This window comes from Rhodnius prolixus, unplaced genomic scaffold, assembly GCF_049639745.1.
Source record: "Rhodnius prolixus isolate KJV_2025 unplaced genomic scaffold, Rpr scaffold_2, whole genome shotgun sequence".
NCBI classification, from domain to species: Eukaryota; Metazoa; Arthropoda; class Insecta; order Hemiptera; family Reduviidae; genus Rhodnius; species Rhodnius prolixus.
In genome coordinates this window covers 27421248-27443549 of record NW_027411592.1, presented here as the reverse complement: position 1 = coordinate 27443549, position 22302 = coordinate 27421248, and the positions used below count along the sequence as shown (strand labels likewise).

General features: G+C 37.3%; 1 protein-coding gene across 5 annotated transcripts in view; it reads left to right on the top strand.

Moving 5' to 3' along the window:
* LOC141449349 (H(+)/Cl(-) exchange transporter 7-like) overlaps window positions 1-14181 on the top strand; it is a 75199-nt gene extending 61018 nt beyond the window's left edge. For 4 of the 5 annotated variants that reach the window (XM_074118715.1, XM_074118718.1, XM_074118714.1 and 1 more), the window contains 4 exons: window positions 3770-3982; window positions 5561-5713; window positions 5809-5898; window positions 14101-14181. The gene's annotated coding sequence lies outside the window, so the exon portion shown is untranslated. Of the gene's footprint in view, window positions 1-3769; window positions 3983-5560; window positions 5714-5808; window positions 5899-14100 lie in introns of those variants that run through there. The other variant, XM_074118716.1, reaches the window with a different exon arrangement.
* The last annotated feature ends 8121 nt before the right edge of the window (window positions 14182-22302 follow it).

Genomic DNA, 22302 nt, shown 5'->3' with positions numbered 1-22302 from the left:
AACGGAGCAAGAGAGCAAGCAGCAGGCGAATGCACTCTGCAAATTAAAATTAAGAGAGAGCTATTTCAGGTAAAATTTTTTGTGACGAACCATGAAGAGCTTATATTAGGATTAGGCACTGCTTTAGAAATGGAATTAATTAATCCTGATAAGGAAGTTTTAATACGAAAGATCGAAGTGGAAAAATATAAGGACGTATTCTCTAAGGAGTTAGGGGATATTGGAACCTTAAAATTAGAACTGAAAAGTAATGCGCTTCCAGTAATAGAATCTCCTAGAAGATTTCCTATAGGTGTAAGGAGGCAAATAAAAGAGGAATTGGAAAATTTAGAACGTCAAGGAATAATAAGGAAAGTGAACAAACCTACTGAGTGGACTACAAATATGGTGCTAGTGGTGACACCAAGGAGAAACCGGATATGCATTGCTCCAAAAGCACTAAATGATAATCTTATAAGAAATAGATTTATGACACCAACAATCGATGAAATTCTACCCAAACTGACCAAAGCAAAAATATTCAGTGTTTTGGATGCAAAAAATGGATTCCATCAAATGAAGTTGCACAAAAAATCGCAAGAACTAACAACATTTTGGACTCCATATGGAAGATATTGCTACCAACGATGCCCATTTGGAATGTCAATCGCTCCCGAAGAATTTCAAAGACGTATGTTTGAAATAATGGATGGCATAGAGGGCATAATAGCCATCGCAGATGACATTTTGATATATGGTGAAGGTGAAACGATGGAACAGGCTGTTAAGGATCACGATAAGAAACTTACAATGGTATTTGAGAGAGCTAAGCAGAGAAAGTTAAAGTTAAATAAGGATAAGTGCAAATTCAGACAAAGTGAAATTAGATATATGGGACACATTTTTACCTGTGAAGGAATCAAGGCAGACCCAATGAAATTAAAGGCAATAACTGAGCTACCGAGACCGGTGGATGAAGCCCAAAAGAGGTCATTCTTGGGAATGGTAAATTATTTGGCCAGATATGTACCAGACCTTTCGAGTGTAGCAGCACCGCTAAGAGAAGGTGGAAGCTGGGAAGGAGCACAAGAAGAGGCGTGGAAAGCCATAAAAACTAGATTGATGAAGACACCAATTTTAAAATATTTTGATGAAAACAAAGAAATTTTTCTTCAAGTGGATGCAAGCAGTTATGGTTTAGGAGCAGTGCTGTTACAGGATGGGCTACCGGTCGAGTATGCCTCTAGAACATTGACCAAGGCAGAAAAGAAATACGCACAAATTGAGAAGGAGACCTTAGCAATTTTATTTGGGGTAAAGCGGTTCGAAAAATATATATTTGGGAAGAAGATTCAAGTGGAATCAGACCACAAGCCGTTGGAAACGATATTTAAAAAGAGTATGAGTGAAGCACCAAAAAGGATTCAACGGATGCTTCTGGAGCTAATAGGGTTTGATTTAGTCATAAATTTTAAAAAAGGTGCTGAAGTGAGCATTGCAGACGCATTGTCTCGATTGCCGTTAGATGAAATGCCTGATGAAGAGTTAGTGATCGCAAAAATAGTGTCAGAAACAGATGTTTTTGGGCAGACAGGAATGCGCTTGAAAACACTAAAAGAAATAATAGAAAACCTGGAAAAGGAAGCTGGAATAGACATGGTAAAATCATATATATTAAATGGTTGGCCACACGATATAAAATTAGTACCTGAGGAAGTTCGAGACTGGTGGAAAATTAGAGATGAACTAACAATAGCGGATCGAATAATATTAAAAGGTCAGAAAATATATGTTCCGGCAGGAATGAGAGATGAACTGATGGAGAAAATTCATTGCGGACATCAGGGGGTGGAATCATGCATAAGATATGCAAGGACTAGAATCTTCTGGTTCAAAATGAACCAAGATATTGAAAAAAAAGTGAGACAGTGTGTGATCTGCAGAAATCTTGATGATAAAAGAAACCAAAAAGAGACTCTTATATTAAGGAAAACCCCAACATATCCTTGGGAGGATGTGGCGGTGGATATATTTTGGTTCAAAGGATTGGTGTACATTGTATGTGTGGACTATTTTTCGGGATTCTTCGAATTTAGAAGAATAAAGGATACAAGTACATCAAGTACTATTGAATGGCTGAAGAAGATATTTGCAAGGTATGGGGTACCAAAAGTTCTGTTTAGTGACGGAGGAACAAATTTTTGCTCCAAAGAATTTGTTTCATTCTCACAAAAGTGGGGATTTGACATGAAAATTTCTTCACCATACCATCATCAGTCGAACGGCAGAGCAGAGGCAGCAGTAAAACAGACAAAGAAATTGTTAAAAATCAGAGAAGAAGGAGGCGATTTGGAGGCAGCACTGCTCACTTGGAGAAGTACCCCAACTATAATGATGACAACAAGTCCTGCTCAAAGAATGTTTGGTCGCCACATTAGAACTATGGTACCAGGAACAGACAAATCTCTTCAAACGAAAGTTCATCTGACAAAGGCTAGAAAGGAAATAGATATTAAAAAACACAAGTACAAAAATGAATACGACAAAAAGGCAAGAGATTTGGGAACGTTGAAAATAGGCCAGAAAGTAAAGATATTAATAAATCCGGGAGTCAAAAGTGTAATATGGAAATCTGGAATAATCAAGGCAAAAATTGATAAAAGGTCGTATATGATAAAAGTTGATGGACACATGTACAGAAGAAACAGAGTCCACATTAAAGAGGATGGAGGAAAGATGGAGAGATGGCATGACGATATGAGGAGTAGAGTAGGAATGACAGAGCAGACTGTGCCTATGGCACAAACAGCGGAATCAGGGAGTCCAGAAGAAAAGCAACACTCAGCGGAACCATTATCGGGTCAGAAGAATGGATCACAAATTTCAGGAGTTCAGGGGGGGAAGATCATCACTAGATTTGGAAGGGTGGTGATCAAACCCAAAAGGTTGATTCAGGAAGTTTAAAGGTAGAAATGAAAGAAAAAATGAGTGTAGTAAAATGAAAAAATTTAAGAAAGTTAAGTTCCTTATTGTTGTTATTATTATTGTATGTTAAAGTTCTAACATATTCTATTTTGTAGTAGTTTCATTAAAACTAAATTAATTGTAAACAAAAGGGGGTGTTGGCAGTGGCGAGTAACAGTAATGGAGGTTCTGTGTGTGAGCACATGGCTGAGGTGGTTAAATAAAGGATCTTTTATAAAGTACTGTTGTTTTATTGAAAAGTAATACAAAACACTATCATCGTTCGATAATCCATTTAAATATGGTTGCATTCGTTACAAACTTATTTGGAAGAAAAGACGCTGTTCGATACGCATTTACTACCATCACCTCTTCCGAATTGAAAATGTCTCATTGAACATGAAGGAAACACTTACTTTAAATTGAATTATCCCAAATAGACCCATTGTCTTACAAGTTATTTCTTGCCATGATCACGATGTGAATTCTATGAATATGCGGACAATGTGGATGCATAATGGAATTTAATGCTCACCTTGCAGTTTTATAAGGAAACGTAAACATACGTAGTTACTAACAGTTCATGCAAATATAAATACCAACAATGAATAAGTATGAAACTAATCAGAGTTAACGTGAAAAGAGGAACCAACAATAATTGCTATTATGGCTGGGTACTTTTTTAAATTTTTTTTTCAGAAAGCTTTCGATAGCGAGGAGGTGTATTGGTGGTAAAGAAAAAGTTAGAATACTTTTGTCTGTTTAATTCTGGTCTACATAAACTGCTTTGCTCCTAATTTTTTTTATAATTTTGAAACGTTTACAGCCCATCTATCATTCTGAATGTCTGATGAAAGGAATGCCATTGTTAGAAAGAACGGTTCCACCAAACTGTTCTTGGATTCCTGTACGAAATATAATGAATAAAAACGTAGTAGCTTTACCACAAGTTACAACTGTTGGAGCTATTGTGCATGTTTTAAAAAATACCAAACATAATGGATTTCCTGTGGTTGATCCAGACTTCTCTTCTGAAGAGGTAAATAAAATTAAATTCTGATTACATAATAATAAGATTTTTTAAAAATTTGTGTATCTGAAAAGGCTATCAAAATTATAATCCAAATAGGATTTTCTGGAAAGCAGCCAAATTTTTAAATTGTATGAATTACTCTGTTGACATTCTCTTGACGCTCTATTTATTACTATGTACTAGTTTCAAATTAAAAAAAAAAAAAGAAATAAAGTAACGCTTATTTTTTCACTTTGCATCCAACTACCGAATTAGGTGTGGATGGTGGCAAATAGCAAACGTATTTTACAATGAATAATTAACCATTAAATAAAATCCAAGGCCTAGACCGAGAATCGAACTCATTACCACAATACATCTTAGCTTTGCAGATTTCGCGACTAACCTTTCGCTTGTCTGTCGTAGCTTCTACATTCCACAGCCAAATATAAAATATTGTAGATACCCTTTTGAACTTCACATTCTTTATTTTTGAAACCAGCTCCAGTTATGTGTTTCTTCTTTCCTATTCCATGTTATACGTGAATTTATAGCCTTTTTTTAAATACTATTTAGGCTCAAATCCTTTTTTCTCGTGCCGCTGCCAAAAAAGTTCCACTCTGATGTTTCTAATTACTTATCTGCACCATACCTCATACCAGCAGGTCCAGACTTTTTCTGAGAATTCACAGCTTTCTCTGTTCGCTTGCTTTCAATTTCTATTCCGTAGTAGGACTAGATCACTGGTATATAGATATCTTGTAATGTTTATTACATTATACGCCAGAAGACAGGACAGTAGATTGTGGAGGCTAATTATTACAATAATTTAAAATAAGAAAAATGAAGAATTCACGAAAAAAGATTGTAACTGGAACAACAATTAAAATCTTTTATTTCTTAATGATGAAAAAAGTAAAGAGGACGGGACTGCTGGAATTTGTGATTTAATTCGATCTTGTTATCCTCAATCAGTGCTCCTGTTTTACTGCTTAGTAATCTATACCACATAAGCACTATCCAGAAAATGTAAATATAATATTTGAGAAACCTGAAAGTTTCAAGCACATAACTTTACTCCTGCTAGATGGTGAAATTGTTTTGGTATGCAGGATATTTTTCTTCCTTTGTGCAGGTGATTAATGAGAATAAATAAAAAAAAAGTAAAAGTTTATATTTAGAAGCAGAGTTAGAACTTAGGTACAAAATAAGGAAGAGGAAGACGTATAGTTGTAAAGATTTAAGACCTGCCAAGCCTTATAGGAGATCGAACCTTCCTTGTGGCGATGGGAAAGGCTCTTATTCTTAGAGTAGAGAGTTCCCTCAGCAGTCTGCGAAAGATTACGCAGGACTGGTTAAACTGATTGGCAATATGAAAATATATATTGAAGTTGTTTAAACCATGATTATTTTATTCAGACAGTGTTTAGTCAAATTTTCCATGAAGTCACTTATTCCTTATGAATACTTTTGATTTGCCTGCTTTCTTAAATTTAATCTCTGTTAAATTTTAGCTGAGCTAGCAGCAACCTCTCATAGTCCATGTTTTGTAATATGAAAATTTTCAGTTCTCACTTTATAATTTTTTTCCCCCCGAACTTTTAGGATGGTTTTGAATCATACGGACAGTTACTAGGATTAATTTTGAGGATAAATTTGATAATCATTTTGAAGCATAGATTGTATGCATCAGAATCATTTGAAGAAAATTTGAATGTTCTAAGAAATAATGCCGGCCGCGGTGAAATGGATTTTAAGGTATAAATTATTTATTTATTTGAAATAGTGTTTCTATTATCTCTTTTCTTAATCTTACAATATTAAAATTGATCTTTAATTGCGGTGTGTTTAAGTTACAAGATATTAAACATTTAAAAGAAGAAGAAGACAACACTGTTGATCTGGGCCGATTTATGCACACGTCACCATTCTTTGTTCAAACGGTAATCTTGGATGCATTAGATCATTTATTATTTTTGAGCAGTACAACAAATAGAGCAAAACCAATAGAAATTTGGTGTTCTCATCATTAGTCAATCTTTAAATGAACCATTAAAGAAGAATATGCTAACATAATTAGAAAACAATCTATTGCCCATTATTAAATGTTGCCTAAAAAATGCTATGGTTACTAAACAGTTACGCGCTAGAGATAGGCAAACATTTAATCAATTGAGATCCAATTGAATTAAAACAAAATTTAATTTTAATCATTATTAAAATTTAATCTTCCAAAATTTGTTCATTGAATTAAATTCTCTTTTAATTTAATTGGAATTTTAACAATTAAAATTGTTAATAATAAAAAAAGTAAAATTAAAAATAATCAGAATTTTAATTGATTGAATTAAATTCCAAATTTAGTTATAATCAGCTTAGGCGATTACATTTTTAAGTCAATCAAATTTTAAGTGATTAAATTTGTATAACTACAACTTGGCCATTGGTTGAATCAGGATCGGACCAATGCACCTTTATCTGTCTAGCTGTTGCCTCATCATGATCAAGGTTATCACTGTTCTCGAACTCGGCACCTTCACTCTACCAACCAGCTGCCTCATCTCCATCAATATTATCACTTTACTGAAACTCGACACCTTCATTTCTACCGATACGAGTGGTATCAATTGTAGAAAGTGCTTGGAGAATTAGGAAAATCTTTTGAAATATCTTCTCTCTAACTATTGTTCCCTTTCTATTCCCAAAGACCCTCTCCAAAAATTGTGAAGTTGACTCCCTTTGTCCACATCTCAATATATTGTTGAGGAGAGTGCTTGAGAATTATCGCAATCTAGTTTTTGGACTAAGTGCTGATGACGTCTCTGTTGACGTATCGCTGAAGTAATTGTTTGGTGAGGGCACCAAGATCAATAGGATTTTTGTCATTTGAAATCTATAAAGCAAATAGCCATAATAGATAGTTTACTGTAGGAGTAACTTTTACTAATTTTAACTAGCAAAGTGTTACTAGCACCCGGAAAACACTGATAAATGAGGAATATAACACGTATGCTAAAAATAATAGACTAATACATAAATAGGTTACATGTAATGCGGTAAAAAACGAAGTTAAATATGAGTGTAGGATGATCCTATAAGTTTAGTGAGTCACCAACAAGTTTCAATGTGAGTGTAAGGTGGACCTATATAGGTTTAGTGAGCGACCAACATGTTTAAAAGTGAATATAAAATAGTCCTATATAGTCTAGTGAGTCGTCAACATGGTTAAATGTGAATGTAGAAACTGGATTTATGTTTACAGAAATTGCCACTAGTAGATGAAGTATAAAGTAAGCTTAATGCCTATTAAATGGCGGCTTACAAGTGTAAAATATTCCCATTCCTTTTTAATCTATTTCACGATTAAACAATAAAAATTCTCAAGTCTTTTGTTTCTGTTAACACTAATTGGGTAAAACTTAAAGTATTATTCCAAAAGAAATATTATTTATCGTATTTTGAAAGAGTTTTTTTTCTTGCTTAATTTTTAAGTTGATCAAATACCTGTGACCAATCGCCGGTACGGGCGATTAGGGCACGGGGAATCGCGCTCGCTCAGCAGGGGTACAAATAAATTCGTCAGGCTATGAACACACTGGTTTAATGTTAACCCCAATACACCAATTAGACAACTATTAACAGTCAATATACTACTAACAATCAGTATACTACTAACAATCAATATACTACCAACAATCAATATGCTACTAACATTCAATATACTACTAACATTCGAGCCATACCTAAACAGTGTTCATTCACACTACATTCTGACTACTATCAATTCTACTAGTTATTACAGTTACTATTATTGCTAATATTAGTATTGTTATTATTATTTTTTTTTTTTTTGGCGCTTCAACAGCTGAGGTTATTAGCGCCTATATTATTATTATTATTATTATTATTATTATTATTATAACTATCGTCTGTCTGTTGTTAATCTACACCCTAATACCTAGCAACCGTACTACACTAGCAATAACGACAACTGGCACTTATACTCTTTCTACACTCTAACTGCCTGTGCCGGTGTCTATGCACCACGCGCTCGCTGTTTTCTCTCTCTCACACACCGTGCATTTCTCTTGGCCGCTACCAGCCGTGCCGTCAGCAGTTTAGCCTAACAATTGCATTCTTACTAATAATTCATTTATTATTTACAAATATTTATTCACAAATTAATAAACGCTTTCACAATCCCTTTACACTTACCCCCCGTTAAAGTGGGTTCTACCGCCTTGCGGAGGACCCACCACTCACTTGACACTTCCCAACTCAACACCGGGCTCTCCGGAGCTTCGCGCCTTCACGCTCGGCCGATAGGGAACAAACGGTACCTGCATTCGCTGGTGGGTTGTTTGCAGGATCTCTCTGGTCCACTTCGCCGGTGGGTGCCCTCGTGCCATGGCGGCGCAATTCAGCTAGACTGGCTCGGGCACACTGTAACCACTCGTTCGACTCCTCCCTCCAGCCCCACGTAGGCCTGAATCTCGTTACCGCCTCGCGCACAAGGGGCTCGCTTATAGTTTCTCTTATAGTTTCTTGAAACGTAGTGTATGGCAAGACGGTCTATGGCGGGAGAAGACCGGAAATCGTGCTGGGCAGATTAGTGGACTCCTTCCCCAGCAGTGCCTGAGGTCCTCCGTTTTCAGGAACACAAAGCCAGTGTGAAGTCAGCCTCAGGTTGTAACAGCAGGTATAGATACTTGTCGCCGGATCCTTCACGGGTATTGGCACTACCCGGTAGTTGTCAAGATATCTTCCTTTGCCTCTGCATTCGCTGGTGGGTTGTTTGCAGGATCTCTCTGGTCCACTGCGCCGGTGGGTGCCCTCGTGCCATGGCGGCGCAATTCAGCTAATATACATACCAAGGGTATGTCCACCAAGATGTGAATGGCGTCGTGTGTGGAGGCAGCGTGTACTTCAGCGATGTCATAGTAATAGTACTTATCCGCCGGCGAGGTTCCCGACATGAACACTAGTCCCTCGAGTAATAGCTGACTGACTTTTTGCAGTATCCTACTCAATTCTCTTGGGGCCGATAGCCCACTTGTTAACTTTCTCCCGGCTAGGGTGCCCTGGTGCTGAGGGCACCCTTGAGCGACCGCCATTCCACCTTCGCCTCCAAAGTATTGATTTCGAGATTCCGGAGGATGGTGGTCATGTTCAGTGTGAGGAAGAGGAGGTGCATGAGGTTAGAGGTGGTTTCCCTTAATTCCCTAATGGCTGAGCGGGTTCCTCCCAGTCAGCAATTTAGCCTAACAATTGTATTCTTACTATAATTCATTTATTATTTACAAATATTTATTCACAGATTAATAAACGCTTTCACTCTCGACGACGCCTCGGCCAAAGATTGATTCTAACCTCCTTAGGAATGGTGTTAGATTCCTGCTCACTCTCCTGCCCACGTAACAAATAAGGAGACCTTGGGTGTCCTGTTGGATCCCACTCCCCGGATGTCGGATGCCACGATGAATCTCCCTCTGCCAACGTAGATTCGGATCTCTCGGGAGCGTCCTCTTCCCTCTCTTCTACCGTCTCACCTGGTGTGGATGGTGGTAGGACTCTGGGAGGGGTTTCACTCAAGTCTTCCCACAACCCTTGCCCATTATCCGTCTGGGGATTACTACCTGAGGTGGTTGGTTCCTCTACCTTAGGGGTGAGCTTCTACATTTGCAAAGCTCACTACCATGGTCCCCTTTGGCCTCATAGACCGGTTTGAGGCGGTTGGCATGCACCACATATCGCCCCTGTACTCAGAGCCAATTCATAGTCGCAGGGAGAAATTTGTGCACTTATCTCATCTGGCCCGGTCCACGGTTTATACAATTTTTTTGCCTAGCCTTGTGGAACGGCCGGCTCAAGTAAATACACTTTTTCACCCACGTGAAATACCCGGTCCTTCTTCCCCGAGTCATAAAAACGGGCCCTCGGGCTTTAGCCTCAATTTCTTTGGCCTGGGCATACACCGCGGAGAGCCTCTCTTTTAATTGCGTCACATAGTCCTCCACCGACACCGCCCGTTGCTGCCAAGTATACGGAAAATCAAACGGCATTCCAAAGTATAACAAATAATGAGGAGTAAACCCATTGATGAATGCACTGTAGAGCGGTACGCCATCACTACAAAGGGCACCCATCGATCCCAATTCCGGCCGTCCTTTCGAACAAAGTGGAAGAGAGAGTCAATGAGTGTCCGACGCATACGCTCCACTATCCCATTGCTCTGGGGATGGTAGGCGGTGGTCTGCAGTTTCTTTATGTGCAGCAAGTGGCAGACAGCTGTAAACCAATTGGACAGAAAATTTGTACCTCTATCGGTCAGAACCTGACGAGGGGCCCCATGTCTTAAAATAATATTATGAACAAATGCCTGAGCAGTCTCTTCAAGCGTTTGCGTTCTCATGGGGATAACCTCCGCATACCTTGCGAAATGGTCGACCATAATAAGGAAGTAGCGGTTTCCCCTGCTACTCAGCGGGCACTCCACTACATCGAGGGAGACCAATTCGAAAGGATATGTGGCCCAGTGGTACTGCTAATCCACTCGGTGTCTTGCATTCGTTACACGATGGGCAGCTCTTGGCGGACAGTTCTACATCTCTAGCCATCTCGGGCCAAACTAAGTTTTCTTTAATGCGCGTTAGCGTCCTCTCTATACCGGGATGGCCGGACCAGGGTGTGTCATGTGGGCTTTGATTATGCGAATTCTTTGGTTTAGCTGGAACCATTATTCGCCACTGGTTTTTCTGGGCTTTACCATCTGTCCAATATAAGAGCCCAGATTCGTGAACATAGGTTTTCTCCGGACAGGACTTCCTGGTTTGGCTACACCAGCGATCTTTGGATTGCTCTTGCCCAAACTGGTCGCTTCCCGCGTGGCCCACTGCACTTCATTTAACGGCTCTGGCTTGGGAGCTGGAGCGACCCTTCGACTTAACCCGTCAGCGTTAAGGTGTTTAATCCCTGGTCTATGTTCCACGTCATGCCCGAATTCGGACAATCTGAGGGACCAACGTGGAAGGCTCATCAGCATCCATTTCAAAGAAGCATGGTCTGTGGCAAGTTTGAATTTCCGGAATTGTGTTGTGGCCCAGACCACTGCTAGCAATTCTCTTTCAGTGGTGAAATACTTTTGCTCAGCCGGTGTTAGTTGACGGCTAGCATAAGCCACTGGTCTTTCTTGCCCCTCACACATTTGAGAGAGTACTGCTCCTAGCGCTATCCCCGAAGCGTCCGTCGCTAATATAAAACTATCCCGAAATTTTGGGTATAGTAACACTGATGATGAACAGAGTGCTTTCTTCAAAGACTTAAACGCAGACTGTTCCTCCTTGCCCCAAGTGAATGTCACACCTTTCTTTAGTTATGAGGTAAGTGGTGAGCAAGGTCAGCAAACCCCTTTATAAAGCGGCGGTAATACCCCGCAAGACCCAAGAAACTCTTTACTTCTTTCGCCGAGTTTGGGGAAGGATAAGAGTTGATGGCGACCGATTTGTTAGGATCTGGTTTACGCCTTCCAAAGATACAATATGCCCCAAGTACTGCACCTCTCGCTGTGCGAAAGCACACTTCCCAAGATTTGTTTTCAACCCCGCACGCTCCAAGCGATGTAGTACATTACTTAATCGTCGGCAATGTTCTTCTAGAGTGGGACTGTAGATAATTATATCATCCATGCAAACTAGGCACTCCTCCTCTTTTATTTCAGACAAAAATTGGTCCATTAACCGTTGAAACGTAGCCGGCGCATTAACCAGACCACTACCTTCACACCGATCTCGCTTACACTGCCTTCCCGAGACCTGTTAGGGTTCCTTCCCCTTTTCTCCTGATTGTCCGTCCCATAGGACAATGCTTTCTCCTTACAGCCATTCTCCACCAGTGCTACTGACGGGTTCATTGGTTTAATTATGACCTGACCTCGGCCAGCTTCTACAACCAACCCTAGTTTCCTCATTAAGTCCCAACTCATGAGACCATCCCCGCGAGTGGCTACCGCAGCGATCACAAAGGTGTGGTTCACCCGGCTCCCCTCTACAAGGAACTCCAGCTCCAGTTCACCCCTAATGGGTACCTAACTCCCCGTAACTACTGTTGCTTTAATACGGGTCTACTTGACTACCAATCCAGGAATCGCTTGTTTTAGAATGGAAGCTGTCAACAAGTAATTTCAACCGACGCTTTCCTGTGAACACAGGTATTGTTACATCCTTAGACTTCCCCGTTGCCACACTTGGCACCAGGGCAGGGGCCCTTGGTTTCAATGGGCACTCGACGTCGGGCCATCGGTCGAGCCCTCCGCTTTTGGGTGCGGGTCTTCCCCCTCATAACAAGTCCTGACTTTTGTTAAGGTAGCTCGTCGAGCGCAATCTCGCGCATAGTGTCCAATTTGGCCAGAAACAGAGCTGATAGTTTCCTTTTTTGAGGGAGCAGCCTCACTGCGTTGGTTACCCCACCCAAGGCTTTTCCCCCTTCTCAGATCACATGACTTTGCAAAATGTCCCGGTCTCCCACAACGAAAGCACAAGCCCCCTGATCGTTGGGGCTCCATTGTTGTCTTCCCTTCTAGACCGGAACTTCCTTGCACAGCCCATATTTCCCGTGGAGAGTTTGACTTCGCCCTCACTTGCTCAACACGCGAAGCCCGTGCCACCGCTTCATGAAAAGTTTTTGGGGGATCGTTTTGTAGCTTTCGGCTTGGTTCCCCTTTGAGCCCTATTATATAGGCAGCCATAAGAATTCTTTCAAGCTGAGCCCTAGCCCAACCTGCTTCAGCTACTGATGCCGTGATAGGCAATGTTTTTTCCCCGACTTTCCGACACCGATCTGGAAACTGACGCGCATGTTCACCCGACACCTGTTCAAGGGAATTGAGCTCCAACAGCCTTTGCTCAGGCGTGGCCTCCCCCACAAAGCGAGTTCTAATCACATCAACCATGTCCGCAAATGTCGCCGTGGGTAGCGATAGTTCCGGTCGACAAACCAATCTGCTGCAGCCCCTTTTAGTTTAAAACGAGATATAATTTTATCCGCCTCTGACCATCCGCCTCTTTCGGCCACTAATGAAAAATTCTGCAAAAATTGATTAATAGGCCTGTTTGATATGTCCCCACTCCAAGGCATGATTAAAGATTGTAGGGAAAGATCTCGCTTAACCTCCCCTTCATTAGAGGACAAGCTTCCTGATACCCTTTGGGAGCTCATCCAGCGCACCTCCTCCTTTAGTGCCTTCACCTCTTCCATAATTCCAGAGTACTATTAATAAGAATTGTGCAATCGGCACGTTACGAGTTTCCGACGATATCCCACTCCTGACACTAATGTAGGCCAGCCGCTACCTCGTACGAACTACACTTCTATAGAGAGCACCTTACACACACTCAAGCACACGCACACACTCACAGACAGATAGGTCAACTAAACTACTTGAACAAAGCTATAATAACAATAAGTCTGAACAAATTTACTTAATAAATTATTTAGTACATGAATAAACATACATACGCCGCATGGGCCGCAGACAAGAAAAGTTGCAGGTCAGTAAGAGGGAAACTTGGCTTTTCTACAAACTCTCAATCCTGGTCTATATTCCAGCAAATGCCAACTCTAACTGACAAAATCCTAAATAAAATCATTTACAAACAAAATCACAGCTGTGGTTAATATACATAGCAACTACTTTCACAGCACAGTTACACCAGTATGAGGTGCCCTTTCCACACACTCGCACGCGGAGGCTGCGATGATATATAGTATACTTAATGATTTTTTGTTTTATTATATTAAGTGTGAAATGACGAAACTCTGAATTAGAAGGATATTAATAAAAAAATTGGCTTATGCTAGCTTAGCTTAAAATAGCTAGACGTTACGCTTCTTTCAACAGGGCAATTTTATCATTGTGTACTTTTATAACAATGAAGTCAACTACCTTTTTGGAAGAAATTTATTTATTTATGAAGTAGTAAAACTGTCCGGTAGTACAGTTGTATAAGGTTTTTATTTAAATATTTAAGTTGAGAGTAAACCTTGTAAGTGCCCACATCAGATATTTTCTTAATGTCTACAGTAGTATCTAACATATCTAGTTTGTGTAATAATTAAGAGTCGAAATTTAATTTCCGTAATATTTGCAGGAGACGTCATTCTCCACAGTATATTCTTTGATGGCCGGATTGGGAATGAGGCACTTATTGGTTGTAAATCAATCAAATGAGGTAAATATTACGAGTGATTAATTAAGTGACGGCTGTGCATTGAAACCTCAATTTTACTTCAGCAAGCTCACTTTTACATTTAAAATTGTATTATTCGCACAAGTCGATATTTCCATTAAATACTGATTAAAAAATCACAAACATTGAAAAATCAACTTTCTGAGAAAAGTGGTAATTCCGGTGGTAGGTTTTTCATTTTTCTTCTAACATGATATTCTAACAATACATGTACCCCAAGACTGTTAAGACTTAGGACCGTACAATATATTGAACTCTAAAGGAGAGCTGCTCATTTCAAATAGCTGAAGTACATTTAATAACATTTTCTTGAAAAAAATTTTAAAATTAATGTTGATCAACAAAAATACCTTAAGTATTGGAAAAATGAGACTTTTTTTAAAAAAAAGAAGCTAGGAAGAAAGATAATGCGGTTAAATTTTCACTCAACAGCTACATTTGTGAAGAAAAATAACCCCATGCATTCTAACCATAATTCAGTAAACTAAAACTTGGACTAAGTTTGGATTAGATTCCTTGGGGAGTTGAAGTCTATTCCACGCGTTCCATAAACACTCTTGTGCACCTTTAAGTTGGAGCACCACTCCAGTTCTGTTTTTTTGAGCCTCTGTATAATGGTTGAGTTATCAGTATAGGGAAGAAGTTTTTGCTTCCCTAAAGTGCAGACCTTTCAGTCATACATGCCTTTCAAACTACTAGGACATACTCAATATGTGTAGGGCTGAAACTTTCTGTCAAACCTAACAGTGCTAACGTTGTTAGGTCAAAGCATCACGTGGTCGAAGATCGTCTGGATGACCGCTTCGTTTAGGAGTAATGCCGTTGGGTAAGGACTGGTGAACTTAGGCAAGAGAAATAATGGAACTAATAAAGAAAAATATGACTAATAATTAAGTTTTTCGCTTGTCATTGGTGTACGATTTTTCCCAATTACTACGACTATTTGTGCGTCTACGCTTTGTTGGGCACACTACTCTGGCATTATGCATTACCGCAACTTTTTAGGCCCTCTGAGGGTCTAAATTGACCTTAAAATCTAAACATCAATTCATAGTAATGTATGAAGTTATCAACTATTAAATATTATTACGTAAACAAAATTCCTAATGAAGAGAATTGGTTGATCGAATGAATAGGCTTTTATTTTCAAAGGAAACAAGTAGTTTATTATAAAGCAATCCTCTTTGTAGAACAATTAGATTTCCAGAAATGTAATTAATGAGGTAAAGAAATGTTGTGTGAGTGTTCTGGTCAGACTTTTATCCTGAAAAATTATCTAAACGCCGGTGAAACTTCATTTTCTTTTGCCTTTGGTTATTCTGACAAACAAAAAAGAATATCAACTGAAACTCTTGATAAGAAGTACATAATAATTGAAAGAAACGTTACTTAGACAGTTGGATGAGATCATCAGAATGAGCAACTCGACACGATGTCAATGAAATTTGTCTATTAGAGGTTTTTTAATTTCAGTTGACTATTGGCTAAGTTATATGATCTCAAAAACCATAAACAAACCGAATAGTCCTTGTGCATTGTAATCTAATTGAAGTATTATTTTACTGCATAGGTTGTAGGCGTAGTAACAAGAAAAGACATTGCTGTACACAAATCTGAAATTACCTGTTGCTCTGTTGCAACTAAAGTGGTTCCATTAATTGATGAGTGAAGACAAAACACCATGTGATAGATGAGACTTAAGCCTTAATAAAATAAATAGATTGTCTAAAAATAATATACTATTTATTTAAAATAAATTAAAAATGATTCGAAAGCACAAGGTGGGGGCTAAAGAAGTAAGCTGTAAGAAGTAAACTGATTTAAGGTTTATTAATTAAAACTGTCCGGTAGGACAGTTGTATAAGGGTTGACCATCAAAAACTGCACGAAAAAGTGTAACGTTGAAAAACACCCAACTTTGACAATTTTTTTCTATTTTTCTATAAAAGATAAAATTCCCAAATTTTCTTTAAATCTTACTCCAAACCATCCTTTATAACTGTAATTTTTTTGCAATCACCCAGATCTAATAAGTTTCGAGAAAAAAGTTGCCGAAAGTGAGCAAAAACGGCTTTTTCAAAAAATGTTCTTGTTGTTGTTGTTGTTGTTGTTGTTGTTGTTGTTGTTGTTGTTGTTGTTGTTGTTGTTGTTGTTGTTGTTGTTGTTGTTGTTCTTGTTCTTGTTCTTGTTACCTTATTGTAAACAACGTAGCGCCTAAACGCGTGAACCGATTTTCATGAATGAGGTGTCATTCGATTCGTAATTTTATGTAGATGTGCCTTTTGGGGGTCTCGGCCATGTACATCGAATGGGAGAGGAGTTAGCTCCCTTTATGTAAGGCCCCCTCCAAAATTATTATTACTAACCTTAACAAAAACTTACAGTTTAAAAAGTTAAGTATAAGGGTTGATTAAACGCCAAAAGGTACACAAATCAGCAAGCACCCAACATTTCATTAATACTTCATTGATATTATTTAAGTAATTTTACCGCATTAATTTTCATTAATATTTTTTAAGAATTTATTAGATGTCACATACCCTAATGCTGGCCATTTTCATCTACAAAATATTTGTTCAAGTAGCACACCATTTAACTTAGATTGACTGTAATATCTAATCAACAAACTATTAATCACAGGTTAAAAAAAAAAACTATTAAAAAAAAAAAAAAATATGAGGCTAAAAAATTCAAAAACTTTTTAAAAAAAATGCTTACACCAACATTCATCAATGATTTCATTTATTTATTTTTATTTTTAAATAAAAATCGTTGGTTTAAGTTCATTCTTCGATTAAAGTAATTGTTACTTTATGTAGTAGTCAAACGTTTATTAAAACTGTCCGGTAGGACAGTTGTATAAGGATTGATCGTCAAAAAGTGCACGAAAAAGCGTAACGTTAAAAAACACCCAACTTTGACAATTTTTTTCTCTTTTTCTATAAAAGATAAAATTCCCAAATTTTCTTTAAAATATAGGGCAAACCCTCCTTTATAACTGTAATTTTTTTGCAACCCCCAGACCTAATAGATTTTGAGAAAAAAGTTGCCGAAAATGAGCAAAAACGGCATTTTCAGAAATTGTTGTTGTTCTTCTTCTTCTTCTTCTTCTTCTTGTTGTTGTTATTGTTGTTGTTGTTACCTTTTTTGTAAACTACGTAGCGCCTAAACGCGAGAACCGATTTTCATGAATGAGGTGACATTCGATTGGGAATTTTATGTAGATGTGCCTTTTGGGGGTCTCGGCCCTGTGCATCGAATGGGAGAGGAGTTAGCCCCCTTAATGTAAGGCCCCCTCCAAAAGTATTATCGCTAATTACTCTGTAAATCTTTGCCCGATTTTGATAAAATTTGGTAGGATGATAGGGTTAGGGCTCCCCTACCTAACAATAAAGCGACGATCTGCTCTTACACTTGTTAAGGGGAAGTATAGCAATCGTTTCAAATTATCGACACGTGAACCGATTTTCATGAATGAAGTGTCATTCGAATCGAAATTTTGTACAGATTTGCACTTTAAAAGTCTCGACGCTATGCCTCATATGGAGGGGAGTTTGCCCCACCCAAGTAAGGCCGTTTCTAAAACTATTATTACCAATATTTCTATAACGCTTTGTCCGATTTTGATAAAATTTAGCACGAAGAAGTGATTAAAGTACTGAAATCGTTAAAATTATCAATGGGTGAACCTATTTACATTAATGAATTGTCGTTCGATTCAAAATCTTTGCCTCTTTGCCTTTTAGGGAGAAGTACTGTAATCGCCCGTTTATTTTTCTTACTCCTCTTAAAAGGAAGGTCTGAAATCGCAGTTTAAATTTGCTTTTTACGTACAAATACCTTCCTATTTTATATAAAAAGGCTTTCTCAAAAAAATTGTTATTGAGGATGGTTTGGGGACCGCAACTATAATCATTCTTTAAAAAGATCTCTCCAGTGGTAGTTACGGTTCCTACTTAACACCTTATCAGGTTATAATGTTAGAATTGCTTATTCCAAATTTAAAAAAAACAGTAAAGCAGATATGTAACTTAGCAAAATAGACAAAAATGAAAATCTATCCAAAAGGTACAAAAATCTCCTTAACAAAAACTTACAGTTTAAAAAGTTAAGTATAAGGGTTGATTAAACGCCAAAAGGTACACAAATCAGCAAGTACCCAACATTTCATTCAAGCTTAGTTGATATAATTTAAGTAATTTTGCTGCATTAACTTGTCATTAATATTTTTTAGAATTTATTAGATGTCACAGACCCTTATGCTGGCCACTTCATTTATAATATTTTTTTGTTATAATTATGATAAATCACATATATACGTACATGCATGTTAAAGTAGAAAAAGACAAAGTTAGAGTAGGCTACTGTCTTGAATTCGTCTTACCGAAATATTCGTGAGCACAAATAATACACAGATAATAACAAGTAGATTATTCAACAACAATTATTCATTTCTCAATTGTAATTTAATTTAGTCCCCCTAATTTTACTTATAGTAAAATCCTGAAATAATTAGCTATCCTAAAAATATGCATATCTTATTTACTTTATATTACATATATACAACATTGTGGGATGAATACCTAGATTGAGAATGTAATTGAAGAAAACTATATTATTTGCGATAAAGCCAGATAATTATTACCTATTATTATAAACGTTTGACTACTTCATACAATAACAATTACTTTAATCGAAGAATGAACTTAAACCGACGATTTTTATTTAAAAATAAAAATAAATAAATAAAATAAAATCATTAATGTAAGTTTTTTATAAAAAAAAGTTTTGAATTTTTTAGCCTCATATTTTTTTTTCTTTTTAACCTGTAATTAATAGTTTGATTATTATAAATAACTAGATATTACAGTCAATCTACAGTGCTACTTGAACATATATTTTGTAGACGAAAATGGCTAGCATAAGGGTCTGTGACATCTAATAAATTCTAAAAAATAACTTATTAATGAAAATTAATGCAGTAGAATTACTTGACTATTAATGAAGTATTAATGAAATGTTGGGTACTCGCTGATTTGTGTACCTTTTGGCGTTTAATCAACCCTTATACTTAACATTTTAAACTGTTTTTATATTACATATACACAACATTGTGGGAAGAACACCTAGATGGAGAATGTAATTGAAGAAAACTATATTATTTACGATAAAGCCAGATTGACTACTACATAAAGTAACAATTACTTTAATCGAATTATGAACTTAAACCGACGATTTTTATTTAAAAATAAAATAAATAAATAAAATAAACAAAATCATTGATGTATGTTGGTGTAAGCAATTTTTAAAAAAATTTATGCATTTTTTAGCCTCATATTTTTTTATTTTTTATAACGTTTTCTTTTTCACCTGTAATCAATAGTTTGATTATTATAGATAAATAGATATTACAGTCAATCTAAGTTAAATGGTGTGCTACTTGAACAAATATTTTGTAGATGAAAATGGCCAGCATAAGGGTCTGTGACATCTAATAAATTCTTAAAAAATATTAATGAAAATTAATGCGGTAAAATTACTTAAATAATATCAATGAAGTATTAATGAAATGTTGGGTACTTGCTGATTTGTGTACCTTTTGGCGTTTAATCAACCCTTATACTTAACTTTTTAAACTGTAAGTTTTTGTTAAGGATTTAGGATATGTGTCAATTTTAGCTAATGTATTGTCTTCGGTATAGTGGCTATTGCTCATCAGTTTCTAGCACTCATTCTTTCTGAATTCGCTTAGTATTTAGCTAATTTTTTGTTTGTTTTTGGGTATTTCCTCATACTCCTCTTTGGGTATTTCCTTGAGTTTTCTTTAGTTTTGCCTCTATGAGGTGTGGTTATTAAATAAGGAGACTGATGCTGCTACAGAAGAACTATGCATGTGCCAAATCCTAACGACCAACAGCTGTGCAGCATAAAGCCTTCTCTTTCGATTGCAGTGTCTCACGTGTTTGTAGAGAAATCTGTCTGACCGGAACCGTCGTTTGTGTAAGAGGTGTTAGTTTCGTTTTGCCGAAAACATGATACTACACATGTAGTAGAGCAACGAATTGTCGTGAAATTTCACAATTAAATTTGATAAAACCGCTACTGAAACTTATCTTTTATTAAAATAAGTTTATGGCGATGAATATTAATCACTTGCGCGAGTTTTTGAGTGGTTCAAGCGTTTCCGAAATCACCGAGAAGACGTCGGAGATGATGACCGCCCAGGTCGCCCTTCCACATCCAAAACGGATGAAAAGATCGATTATAATTAATCAGCATTAGTTACTACCGTGAGGTGCTTGCTTAACTTCGTGAAAGAGTAAGGAAAAACGGCCCGTTTTGTGAAAGAACAAGTCACGGGTTCTCCATCAAGACAACGCGCCGGCTCACGCTGCATTGTCTGTCAAGACGTTTCTAGCCGAGTACAACATCCCAGTTTTGGGCCATCCGCCTTACTCGCCTGATCTGGCCCCATGTGACTTTTATCTGTTCCCCAAAGTCAAATCTGCATTAAAAGGAACACGATTTCAGTCCGTTGTAGCTGTGAAAGAAAAAGCTGCACGCGTCATGCAGGAGCTCACAGAAAAAGACTTCCTGCACGGTTTCGAACAATGGTAAATTCGCATGGAGCGTTTTAGGGACAGGGGAGGGGTGATAATAACTAAATATGTTTAAATTTAAAATAATATGTTTTACAGCAATAGTCTCGTTATTTAATAGCCACACCTTGTATTGTCAAGAATCTCACTGTTTACTAATTCGCTTCTATTTCTTAAGTGCTTTGTATGTAATTAATAATGTAGTTCAAATATATTTGTGTTTATAATTCCATTAAAAATACTGGAATATGATCATATTAAATAATTCGAACGGATTAATTTTTCACCCAATTTTTAATACTGTTACTAATACTTTCAAAGGAAACATTAGGAAACTCCTCTTAACAATGAGTGAACCGATTTAAATCAATGAATTGTCGTTCGATTAAAAGATCTTTGCCTATTTGCCTTTTAGGAAGAAGTACTGCAATCGTAGTTTATTTTTCTTACTCCTTATAAAGTAATATTCTTTGTAGAACAAATAGGTTTCAAGAAATGAAATTACGGTTTAATTATCTTTGCTAAATTCTTTGCAACTTTCAAAATGATAATAATAATATTAATTAAAACTGTCCGGTAGGACAGTTGTATAAGGGTTGATCATCAAAAACTGCACGAAAAAGCGCAACGTTGAAAAACACCCAACTTTGACAATTTTTTTCTCTTTTTCTATAAAAGATAAAATTCCCAAATTTTCTTTAAATTATAGGGCAAACCCTCCTTTATAACTGTAATTTTTTTGTAACAACCCAGATCTAATAGGTTTCGAGAAAAAAGTTGCCAAAAATGAGCAAAAACGGCTTTTTCAAAAAATGTTCTTGTTCTTCTTCTTCTTCTTCTTCTTCTTCTTCTTCTTCTTCTTGTTACCTTTTTTGTAAACAACGTAGCGCCTAAACGCGTGAACCGATTTTCATAAATGAGGTGTCATTCGATTCGGAATTTTATGTAGATGTGCCTTTTGGGGGTCTCGATGCTGTACATCGAATGGGAGAGGAGTTAGCCCCCTTTATGTAAGGCCACCTCCAAAATTATTATTACTAATTACTCTGTAAATCTTGGCCCGATTTTGATAAAATATGGTAGGGTGATAGGGTTAGGGCTCCCCTACGTAACATTAAAGCGACGATCAGCTCTTACACTTTTTAAGGGGAAGTATAGCAATCGTTGCAAATTATCGACTCGTGAACCGATTTGCATGAATGAAGGGTCATTCGAATCGAAATTTTGTACAGATTTGCACTTTAAAAGTCTCGACGCCGTGCCTCATAAGGAGGGGAGTTTGCCCCACCCAAATAAGGCCCTTTCTAAAACTATTATTACCAATATTTCTATAACGCTTAGTCCGATTTTGATAAAATTCAGCTCGAATAAGTGGTTAAAGCTGCTCTACGTTGCTGATGCTCTTGCACCTACTAAGAGGAAGTACTGCAATCATTTAAATTATCAATGAGTGAACCGATTTAAATCAATGAATTGTCGTTCGATTAAAAGATCTTTGCCTATT